The 12633-nt window shown below is 40.5% G+C and overlaps 1 protein-coding gene across 4 annotated transcripts in view; it reads right to left on the reverse strand.

Moving 5' to 3' along the window:
• LOC308391219 (zinc finger MIZ domain-containing protein 1-like) overlaps positions 1–3252 on the reverse strand; it is a 110256-nt gene extending 107004 nt beyond the window's left edge. For 2 of the 4 annotated variants that reach the window (XM_080873740.1, XM_080873742.1), the window contains exon 1: positions 3105–3252. The gene's annotated coding sequence lies outside the window, so the exon portion shown is untranslated. The remainder of the gene's footprint in view (positions 1–3104) is intronic. The other 2 variants (XM_080873743.1, XM_080873741.1) reach the window with 2 other exon arrangements.
• Between the last annotated feature and the right edge of the window lie 9381 nt (positions 3253–12633).

Below are 12633 nucleotides of genomic sequence, written 5' to 3' on the forward strand. Positions count from 1 at the left end.
GTACCTCTCCCATCCCTCGCTATGCTCTGTATCTCCCTCCTGCACAAAGCAAGTACGCACACACACACACACACACACATACAGATTCCCTTTCCCTGAGCTGTGTTTTGAAAATAGAAGCTTCATATTAACAGTCAACAGTCAAGCTGACAGGTACAGTCAGAGCATTCTATCCACCATAAAACCCCTCAGTGAATATCTGCGCGGTACACATGTTACTGCAGCTCCGTGTCACAGAGGTGGAGCGTCGCGAATCATCACACACACACGAGGAATGCAGAATAACATATGGAAGAAGAATACGCTGGTATGATGTAGCGCAAATGGTTATTTTGTTATTCAGATCAGCTGCATTCAGTTCCCTTTACCTTGAGTAATGCATTTAGTTACTTTCCAGCACGAGTTACAATCTCAAAGCCACAGCAACACTGCACAAGGTTGTAATTACTCACAACTAACATAACAGGACTATTAAGTGCTGTTTGACACAAAGGTAAACCTCATGATTAAACTGCTATATCTACCAAGTGACATACTTTCTACCCCTCGACTCTCCTTACCATTTGAAAATAGCCAGACCAGCAGGGTGATTCATCCCAAGAGTTTATTCTCTTGAGTAAAGACAACACAAAAAGGACCTTGAGCGAAACCTACACAAACCTCCCACAGGCTCTGACCGCGGAGGAAGAGCTTTCGGTTGCTTACTCGTTCACCTTTTTTCTGTTAGACTGCTTCAGAGAGCTCGCCATACACAGGAGCCGCTCACTGCAAGTGGAATTCCCAAGCTGAATCAATAACATTATGATATTATACACAAGCTAACAGGCCTATTTACCAGCTATTTAAGTACATACTGTTGGTAAAAAGAGGCTTAGACTGCAAACCTTTGGGACTGGTTTTCTTTTACTGTTGTATTACAGATCAAAGTGGTCATATTTCCTTTCTGAAAACAGCATTTATTCCTAAAGTTTTTGGGTGTATTTCTGTGTCACGCGTCATGTGTCATGCGTTGGATTTCTTTCAGATGAAAGAAGCATATGATACACAGGATTGTAGTAAGTGAGATCAGCTAGTTAAGACACACCAGCTCTCGGTCTTCTCACAGGCTGACCAGCAGTGCTGCTGGAGGTAATGAGGCCTCTTGTGTGTCCTCTCTGATCTGAGAGTTGAATAATTTCCCATGTGGCACAGTCATTTCCAGCTTCCGCCTTTACTCTCAGCCCGTCGGGCGGGTGGGACAGCAAGAGCAGAACCCTCCACCCTGCGCTGACAACGTGTTGCCATTGTCAGCCTTACGGTGCCACATGCAAACCTAAGCCAGCCTGGAGTCTGGACAAAAAGAAAAGATTTGCTCAAGTGTGTAGAAGATGCTTTATGTATGATTTAATTTAAAAAATATATATATTTAGCTTCTCTTTATTTTTAGATTTTGTTCACTAATACGTGTATCTGCAGAAACTTGTCCTTTTCACGACTTTAGTTTGTTGTGTCGACAGTTTCCATTGGTCAGCAAGAAACTGAGAGTTAATAAATGGTCTACTTCAGCACTCAGACACACGTGCTGGGTTGCAGATCTCTGTTTCAATGTGTCTTTTGTTTGACGGCTGGTGTTTCAACATCCTCAACTTGAATAGAAGAAGGTCAGCCTGGTGGGGTCTGTGGTTATTCAGGAGCCCAACCTGGGGCCCCACAGAGGTGGGGTGATGGGGAAGGAGGGGACAGGACCTCCTCTGTCTGACCAAAATTGTTCCAATAATTGAAAGTTTTAATTTTCCCAAATACAGCCACTCATTCAGTGTTTATGCGCCATCAAGTGCTTGTGAATCAGCCAATGATAGCCTCCTTCTTTGACATCAACTCAAATCTTTCATTCAGCTGTTATCTCAAATTCCGAAAACAGCAAAGTGAAGAAACTCAACAAGACCCTTGAAATTACATGGCAAACATGTAAATAAGCAAGCGAGGGTGCTTAATAACTGCAGTCCCCACGGAGGTTTTTTATGACCCCCATATGTGGCTCGGTGCAAAACACTCTGCTCGCAGAGATGCTGCAGCAGCTAAAAGTAGATATGAGCCGAATGAACTTTTCAACAGCATAACACAAAAGCAGGAAGAGCTCTCCTGTGCATCTTAATAGGGGGACGAGAAACATCTGCACAGATATGTTTGCTTGCTTGATGCTCCAAAACTTGCATTTTGTAACAGAAAAGAAAATTACAGATGACAGAAACTCTCACTCGCTCTCCTCTCTCTCTCTCAGTCACAATGGTTAGGAAGTAGAACAGGAGCAGAGTCAAGCTTACTTTTTTTCCACTTGGCCATGCTTTTTTGCTTCCTGGACAGATGTACTGCAAGTGAAAGGCAACCTAGTTCTAAATGAGAGAGCCCCCCCCAACCCCAACCGGTTCCATATATTCAGACAGCTGGAATTTTGGGAGTCAACTTGTTAAACCTCTATGAAGCGCTAATGACCTACAGCAACAAGATAACTGCAGGCTGTCACAGACATGCTTGCTTTTTCCCATTATCATTTAATAGTATACATGTGCTGTTGATATCAAAGTTCGGAAATTATGATTTTATGTGACATTCATTGAAAAATCCCGAACAGTGCTGTGACCGTTATTACCACGTCCAGTTATTCTACAGCTTGCACGTATCACCCAAAAACCCATTTTAGACAGACCATGTGCTTTGTGCGCATCAAGAAGCTGAAGGTAAAGCAAACCCCACATCATGAAATGACGCACACACGCGCACCCAGACACGGTTCATTCTGCGAGCGAGAGCCATACAGCCTGCTACAGTGTAGCCTCCAAGCCCCAGCTCGTTGGAGATCAACGCGGCATCTGTTACTAACGAAATGCACAACCTGCTTATTAACAGCCCGCCGGTTCAGTCCCGACTCCACGAAGCGGCGTGATAGTAAATAAAAAGCTGCGGTTTATTATTACAGGCTCCGACGTGCCGCTCGGTGCCAGTTCAAGTGGTCACTCTATTGTTGAGAAACAATCTGAGCTAAAGTGGAAACAAAACCTTTTCCGAGACAAGAGCCTCGCAGCGCGACACCGGGAACAAGCAACGTTAAGTTTGCAGCTACTCACCGGGTTATTAAGCGCAGAAAGTCCTCGGTAATTTTCGACTCTTGCTTTTTTTAAATATCTTCCCCCCTCGCGGCCACTGAGAATGGGCTCGGCGTCAGTGGGTGAGTAACTGAATAGACTCGGAGAGAGCACAGTAAGTTGAAGTGTCAAATTACATTGGCTATTCTATTACCAAAGGGACCCATGCTCGGTGGCTGCTGACAAAATGTGTCGCGGAGTATACACGCGGAGAAGCCATCAGGAGAGAGCCGGGAGCGGAGTCGGACTGTCGCTCAGCACAGCGGCCATATGGTATCTGGATGTGCTGGAGCGACCCGCTCTGATTGTGGCTCTGACCGGGTCTACCGCATTGTGTAGTTATGATTTGGGGATGTTTAAACAGGAAGGTACATTTAGATTCAATAATGAGGCTGTTAAAGCGTCATTGCTGGGTATTTTAGTTTGCATTTCGATACTGATTTAATAAATGCTATTTATGACAGTTTCTAAGGAAGTATTAACTCTAATGGCCTCTAATAAATTAGGTTTAGACTGATCAGAATAGACGAAAATATATGTTTTTAAACATGACAGCAACTACTTCCGCAAGTACTTGGCCACTGATGCTAATAATAATAATAATAATAATAATAATAATAATAATAATAATAATAACAGTGGCAGTGAAATAAATAAAATAACCATGCAAGGACAATAATATTTCCCTCTGTAGCATAATCTGTCAGTTTATCAGCTGCATTATTATAAGCTAAACATCTAAACATAATTAATAATGGGTTTAGTGCCTATTTAATGATCTAATAAATAGCAGTAAGAACGTGCACGGTCTACGACGAGCGCATTAGCGCACACGCGCGCTGTCACGCAGCGATCCTTTCCGGCGCTGACGCCACCCTCCATGTTTTGCAGGTCTCCGCTCTCTGATGGAAAGCTCTGAATAACAAAGACATGTTTGAGAGCAGCAGCGGCATCAGCAGCAGCAGCAGCAGCAGGCTGGGCTGAGAGCTGACGTCAAGGAGCCATGACTGTGCCAAGCAGCATCCAGACTCCCGGCCACCACACACGCAAACAAACACACATTGACCTGCTGCTCCTCACTGTGGCCTGTTTGGAAGCAGCCATGTCAAAAGTTAGAAATACAGCGCCCTGCTTGCTGTGAGTGACTCTTCACCTGCGATCATGGTCAGACACGAGTTTTCTTAAGATCGCACTTGTATTATAATTACAAGTCATCACACAACAGAAAGGCAACATTTCATCTATCTGGACAGTCTGTCTACCCCAGCTGTCTAAGTTAGAGGGAGGGATGGGCGTAACAATAGGCGCCATGTGTCCTGCTAAAAGGTGACAGGAAGCATTGATTTCAGTCTGTCCCAAGCTTGTAAGCCAACTGTGAATTAGCCAGGGATGAATACATCCCTTTAAGGGAGATCGTAGACAGCTGATTAGCAGCAGTTACTTCAGGAAACAGGATCAAAGTTTTGATTGCAGGATACCAAAGCTCCATCAATTTTACTGAGATGTTAATTGCAATAAAGCCCTCTAGTGTTCAATGCGTGATTGTTGCAAGGTGCACAATAAACAGCAAAAATCTTTAGTATGCAAGAAACCACTTTATTAAATGATTGTGTGTAACAAACAACTGTTTGGCAAGCAGACAAAAAGCAAAGCAAATCACTAGCAGTTTGGTTTGATTAAAGCCAGCCCAGCCAGATAATGGTTTTTAAGCTACTTTAGTGCTCAGCTGTTATATTCTTTTATACTTGTTGACTTCTAATCATCAAAATGCTACTTTTTGAAAATCTAAAATGTCATTTGAAAATGTTCTAATACTTTAGATCATTATTTTTCAGGTAATATTCAGTGCATTTTGGAGCCTCCCTGCTTCTTAAATTCTTAAATTGCTACTTTTTAATGAGGCTAATTCTGTTAAGTGAGTCACACCCAGCTGAAAGAACTACAAGTATGCAGTGATTACCTTTTTTTCACGCACGTGAGCTACCAAATTCAGCAGATTCATGCTCCATCAGAATGTGGAGCGTGATTCACATTTCACCCTGAATTTCTGACTTCATTATTTATAATTCTCAGTAGTTTTGTAGATTAATATTTGGCTATCATGATATTAAATCTTTACTCTGGTAAATGATTGGGATTTTTTAAAAGGAATCGACCACACAGACCTGTGATCTCAATGTTGTAACACCTCCCGAGAGATGTTCCGATGAACGCCAGTGCAAGACAGAAGCATTGATCCAATTAGAGGGGAATTTTCCTCATCACAACTGGTTCAAGAAGACCTAGTCAAGCACAGTCTGTCTGCGAATGCTTATAAAATCATATGCAAAGTGATGCTCAGTGGTGCAGCATCATCTGGCTTGAGTGCAGACTCTGTGTGACATCAGATTTACTCGATATGCTTTACTGGCAGGGGCGTGCTGGTCCAGCAGTTAACAGTGTCACACCACAGCGAGACACACACAGGTTTGATTGCTGGATTTTTCTGAATGAAGCTTCTGTATCCCATTGTGTTGACTCTGGTTTCATTCTCTTGTCAGCGGTGTATAAAGCTTGAACTCGCAAGGAGGCACTAAGGACAGCAGAAGTGGAGATCATGTAAAATTCTGCTGAGTTAAATATACGTGAATCAACATTTTTATACCAACCATAAAAATACATCAGTTCTATCTATCTATCTATCTATCTATCTATCTATCTATCTATCTATCTATCTATCTACTGATTCTTCATCTAATACTAAATACTAAACATATCTTAGCTTAATTACATATATCTGTACATTTCTGTTGGTCAGACTGTGTAAGGAAATGTCTCATGCAAATCATATTCTCACATGATGAATTTTCAACAGGTTTTTAAATAAATGAGTTGTTGTCAATGAAATATATAAAAATATTCAAAATATTTCAAATGCATGAATTCATAGAGCTGCATAATGTTCATGCTGAACCTGTCTGCAAACTGTCACAATTGTAGTGAAATAACTTGTTAATATTGGGGGAAATATTGTCGCCTTGGTAAATAATGTCAACAGTGGTGACAACAGACGGTCTTGTCTCACATTTGTAATACGAACACACTGTGTTTTTTTCCAGTGTTGTCACCGCAGTCGAGCGCCGATCACACACAGGGTTTTGCATACAAACAAATGGTTTTGGAGGCAAGAGAAATTAGATTTTGTTTGTTTGAATTTCTTTTCTTTTTTTTCCATGTAAAATTTTATTTGAGCCATTATTTGTCAGAGAAAGACTCGAGGTCTTCTGTCATATGGCTGCCATAAAGATAGCTAAATGACTGATAGGTGGAGGAAAATCCTGCCATATTTTAATTTAACTTTGAAAAGCTAGATAAATTTTAAAGACCCGATTTAAATGGCTTAAATATTTTTTAATTTCCCCACTGACATCTTCTTTTATGAACCTTCTAGGTAAGACATATATGCTGCTGAACCTTTCAAATAAAGTACAAAACATGTTGCTGATGTTGGACTCCTGCACGTCCTGCTGCTCCTTACATAAAAACAGTACAATATGATCTTTGAAAGCGTGGGCAGGGAGATGTCTGTGTTCTCATTTACAGTTCCCACCTGGTTTATGAATGAACAACCACCGGGCTCCAGAGACCAGCCCACATCCTCCGCAACAGACCAACCACTGGCTGTCTTCCAGTCAAAATGTGCTCTCAGTGCACACTTTACTCCACTGTGGACCATGAGCTTGTGCTGCTCAGCAGTATGTCCGAAAATATGGAGAGAAAGGATAGCCTTGGAATCATACAAACGCTAGTGTTCGACAACTGTTCCTGCATATTTCATGTCGCTTCCTTTAGATCATCTTAAAAATGACTGCTGTGGATGACAGATTCGCTACTTTGATATTTCTGAGCCCTTATCATAGGCATCCTCGTGTGTGTTACTGGGGTTCTTTGGGGCTCTGTGTGACCTGATGACAGCACTGCAGACTGTTAAACTGTAGAGTCTGCTCAACAAATAGGAATGCAAAGGATGGAAGGAAACAGCAGGGCAATTAGGAGCGAGAGGACATGGCTCTGCAAACAGAGAAGACAATTGCACTCGATTTGACAAAAAGGCATGAGGGAAATGTGTTAAACCCCATTGATTCTCATTACAACAGGAGAGGCAGACAGGAAGAGAAGAGACATACCTAGACAGGTTGTGGTGAAGCCTCCTGACAATTTCCTCCCCTCATTTTTTCCCTTAGACTTTTTTTGAGCAGCACCAGCAGAAAGCTGGCTGCTGGCACCCCATGCTGCTCTGCTTTGGGGGAGCAGAGGGCCAATCAATGTGTGCTCACAAAGGGGGAAGAGTATTCAGAAAGCCAACTGTTCCCCCAGGCCATGGGCAATGAAGAAGTGGGATAGACAGAGGCAGACAGTGCAAGCAAGGGGGTTGACAACATGTTTCCTTTGCTACTATACTGAGAGGAATAACATGATCACTGCACCAGTGACGTGCAGCAAATATAACACTGTGAGACAGACAACTGTTCATTGCACCTACATAGGGGTTATTAAAAGCATTACAATAAGACAGTACCAATAAATAATTCTATAGTTTGTCATTTTATGGATGTTTTAGTTCATAAAATAGCAAAAATAAAGAAATTCACCTATATTAAATAAACAATTTTGATAACCAGATGCATAAAGAAAAGTTATTTATTCGGTTTGTAGGATTTGTTTAGCAGCACAAAATATATAAACCTACATATATTCAGTTTACAATGATATTTAACAGAGAAAAGTGCCAGAAGGGTCCCTGATAAGTCCAAAGATTTTCCTGCCAATTGACAAACTCGCTCTCCTCATATATACCAAACGCTCTGGCAGCCTATTTAAACCATTTCCCACCACTCTATCTGACATTCCAGCGCAGCTGCTCGTGCTGCCTTGCTTTACTGCCTGCTGTTCCGACCCCTCCACCACCCGGCATCCACCTGTAGGTTGGGGGGATATTTACTCATTACGCCTCAGTTTCTGTAGAGTCATTGGGAGTGATTAACTCAGAAGCTTGCTACCGCTGTTTAAATAAATGTTTCAAACTTGTGTCGTCTGACTTAACTAATCCTTCAAATGATATTTGAAAATCATAATAATAAGAATGAGAAGCTATTAATGGTTCGATTAATAAGGACTGTAGTTTTTTCCTTTTTGTCCTTTAACATTATCAAATAAAACAGATTTGGATTGTGAAATCTCTCATCATCTGGGCAACTTGTAACTAGAACAGTAGACAGAGACGGCCCGAGGGTTTACAGGGTCTTAAACAGAATTTGATTTGGGGACCCGCTAACCACCCTCCTTTACATTGCTAGTAATAACTTTACTTTTACTTAAACATTTGTGCATTTCACATCTAACACAACCAATATCATGGCTTATTAGTGTGCTGGAAAGAAATCAATCAGCAGCCAATGCATTTTAAAATCAAGTTAGGCCTAAATATGACCTTTTAACAAAATGATGTAAATGTAAAAGCAGACAGTATTAAAAAATGAAAACTAATAGTAACAGCTACTAGTAGGTTACCATCCACTTTCCCCCCCCTGTTTCCACACATCATTTAATCTCGCGAAACTGAAGGCTTGTCTGATGCTTCTGTTTAACTAATGTCATGATTAGTGAATCCTAATGATAAATAACTGATAAATGATTATTCATGGACACATACCTTTATTTTGCAGTTTTTTACTTCCTTTGTGTTTTTTTCTTTTCATCCGCAGAGGGATAAATGCTTCTTTGAGATTTTCTTTGAAATTTGTGATTTTTGTGTTCTCTGTGTTCTACCCTCTCCTAGTTTTGTCCACGGTAAATGGACTTCACTTCATATAGTGCTTCTTTTGCTCTCACCTAGCACTCCGCGCACTTTTAAATCTACAAGTGGCATCCATAGACACATTTTTGATGTTCGTACTTGGGGTTCAGCTGCTCTAAATCTTGAGTCACCACAGCGTGAGAATAACCAGTGAGGAGTAATATTACTACACTGCATACTCCTCTTAGCAAAGTAAGTAAGATACTTTTTCAAAGTATTGAAAAATAAACATACACCAAAACCCTAATAAACTAAAACTAATACCTGACTATGGATTTAGTTCAATTTATGTGTTTTATGTTCTTTAATGCCACGGTGCTATGCAATTGATCCCTACTATATGTGTGGGATATAGATGTTTTGTCATGCAGTAGGAATTATGTATAATTTGTGTCAAACAATCCCTGCGTGGCTGACTGAGCTCACAGCGGGTGTTCCACTTAATAAAATCACTTAGTATAACAACTCCCACCTTGACATCTCTCTGTTTCTCTCAGAGGAGACAGTTTAGGTGTATTTCAGTGCTATGGAGACTTTTTTGTTTTCCTTTTATGTATTACCTGACAGGAGGTTAACTAGCTATTTCCAGCCCCATTATTCTTCTATAACTCCAGGGCAGAGTGAAAAGTCAATTATAGTCTAAGCATACTGTGTTTGTTGGAATCCCATGCTTGTGATATACCCTGCTGAATCATTTTCTGCTAAGTGCAGGCGTTTAATTATTAGCAAGACATTACAAGGTTTAATGAGATACTAGAGCAAATTGCACTGTAGTTTCATACACACCAGTATCTCACCATGATGGCAGTTTCTCGACAATATCAGAGCCAGTCTGTCCAGCCCTGTGACATTTAAGTAAGATGCTCTCCTTATCATAGCGGATGGGTTTCAGCTCCTCGACTGGGAAATGTCACATGTTTTTTAAGGTCAGGTTGAATCTCTCCAGTTATTTTTCATCAAAAGAGCTTAGTGATTCTCTCTTATGATAATGTGCGTCTACATTATCGACATACCTGTACTGAGATGGTGCCGATCTACAGCATGATTCAAAAGGTAAAATACAACCCTGGATATGCTTACACTGATATAGATTTGCCAAGATGTGACGGATTAAGTGTTTCTCAGAATGCCTACCTTATTCTCAACCTGCTTGCATCCATTGTCAGTTAGTGATTTTTCATTTTTCATAGTGTCGCACCAGAACGCCATTTGTGAACTTGTGAACTTGCAATAGGTCTTGCTTGTAGGTGACAAAGCAATATGTAGCAGAGCTTTTCCATTAAAGCAAAAGCATGGGAAATTCAACATATTGTGCTGCTTTATTGCATCACAGTGTCCCGAGAAGCTATGGTTCTGCTTCTTCTATAATGGAGATCTCCCCCCAGTGTTATTGAGTGCACAAAGAAGCTGTTGTTGTTTTTCAGGGAACTGACACTAACAGCTTCCTTTTTCCTCTGATGTTTCAGACCTTTTCTACAAATGTCCGCTGCTGGGTATTTGCATAAATGTTTGGCCAGTTAATTACCAGAACAAGAAAAATGCACAAGGAAACCGCAAGAGAAGATTTGAAATGGAAAATATAACAGTTGTGTGTTAAATAAAGGGGATGTGCCAATGGTGATGTATCACCAAAACGTGTGGAGTAGCTGAGAGAGGACACAAAACACAGCTTCTTCTTTTTTTTTTTCCCAAGCTACTCTATAAAGTCTAACAAAACATGAATCCAAAATAGAAAACATGTGAAGCTAAGGAGCACAAGAGAAGGAAGTGGTCACACACACACATACACAGAGGTGATTGGTAATTAGGTGCTGGTGCAACATATAAGCAGGATAAACCAGAAACACCTATAAACAGTAGGACTGGCACATCTTACCAAATAAGTCCCATTTTCTGTTTTTTAGCATTTTTGTTTCTCAGCAAACATTCAGAGCATCCATCTGCTCTTGGAGAGGGCAGCACCTCTTTCCTTTTATGTACTTGTGGACACAGCAGCAGAATGGCAACTCTGTGTTTTATGGGATCTTCACACTTCCTAAGTTGAAGTTAAATTTAGCGCCAAAGCTTCTTGCGTGCTTTCATGAAAACATTTGAGGGATTCATTCATTCATCAGTGCTAATGTCTCTTAAGTGAATGTATGTGTTTGGAATAGTCATTGTCAGTAGCCTCAGGAACTATATATCATGATTTGTACAGTTATCATCAATTAATTTTGCAGTAAACTTGTAACCAGGCACAGTTAATCCTGGTTCAAAATGAACCTTTTTGAAGTGACTATTCCCATAAGCATAGTGTGTGTGTTACTTTACCTTACAAACACTTTTTTCTGTACACTTTTTCCAGTTACTTTTTGTACATTAGATAAAAAATGTTTCTATCATAGTCTTAGTGATTTTCCCGGCATCTCTTATATGCTGGAAAAACCCTGGCTATATATTGCATCACCGTGTTTTTTGTAAACAATAGAGGTGGTTACGTCATTACGCGCCTCCTTTGGGATAAGACTGGTTCATAATTGTGGCTGATGATGGGAAATTTTACAGACATTGTGGAGGACCTCTTCTATTTCTAAATGCAGGTTTGTGAAAATCTGATAACTGTATTATCTGATTGAAAAAACAAAACGACAAAAAACAGAAAACAGAATGCTTCATGTGCTGCTACTATCATAAAACGTCAGAGTCTCTGCTGACTGTTGCACGCCACCTTGCATCATGGGTAATGACCAACAGGTTTTGGTGTGTAACAAAAAAGACAACTGTTGCAGTGCATTATCATTTTTAAAATCTGCCAAATCTCAGTCAGACAGTAAATTAGTAAAGAACTTTTAAACCACAGACTTGTCTCATTTTCACAAGCCCTAACAAGAGAAGATGTAATGGATAGGTATGGAAACTTTAGGGCTGTTTAAAGGCTTTTTTTCCCCTGAGCCAGCCTGAAAAGAAATAGCAGCTATTGTCTATGAAAACCACTTTATTTAGCAACACGTAAAGAGTATTTTAAGTAACTTGCACAGCACTGTCTGTTATGTAATTCTGCCATTAATAAAGAATAGAGAGTGTTAGTCCTTTACAGGCTTTGGCGTGTACTTTCTTTGACAGTGCACTTGAAATGTCATGCAACATAAGTATACATTCTGTTTGTTTCTTCCTGATTAAAGGCAGGGCAATTCTAAATCACATCAAGTACACTTAAATGTACTTTGATTAGTCCACTGTCTCATAGAGAAATCCCCAAGACAAAAAATGCCAAGAATCTGACCTTATATTGGTATGAGTAACCCTGATTCAATTTATTCCAAAAATAGTTTAATTAAACTATGCCTAACAAGAGGCTATGATGTTCAATGCCTTATTAGATAATGCGAGGTTAAAAATTCAAAAGGTGCAGCAGCTTGTTAAGCCCCATGGAGGGCAGCAGTAGTACCTATTCATACTTGCACACACGCACACACTTGTACAAACAAGCCCATGACACCATCTAGTTCTGCTGCTTTGCAGCTTCTCTTAGCCACATGTCTGTTTGGCAGAGGTTGCTGGGCAACAGGCTACGTAAACCTGGCACCTGACAGGCTGAAAGAGAGAGCAACAAGCCATTCTCTTATCATGCTGAAAAATGAAACTCTCCTATATGCCCACATGGTACAGTTACAAATTTGCATAAATGCTGGAATA

Source organism: Rhamphochromis sp. 'chilingali' (genome assembly GCF_963969265.1).
Source record: "Rhamphochromis sp. 'chilingali' genome assembly, chromosome: 22".
In the NCBI taxonomy this organism is placed as follows: Eukaryota; Metazoa; Chordata; class Actinopteri; order Cichliformes; family Cichlidae; genus Rhamphochromis; species Rhamphochromis sp. 'chilingali'.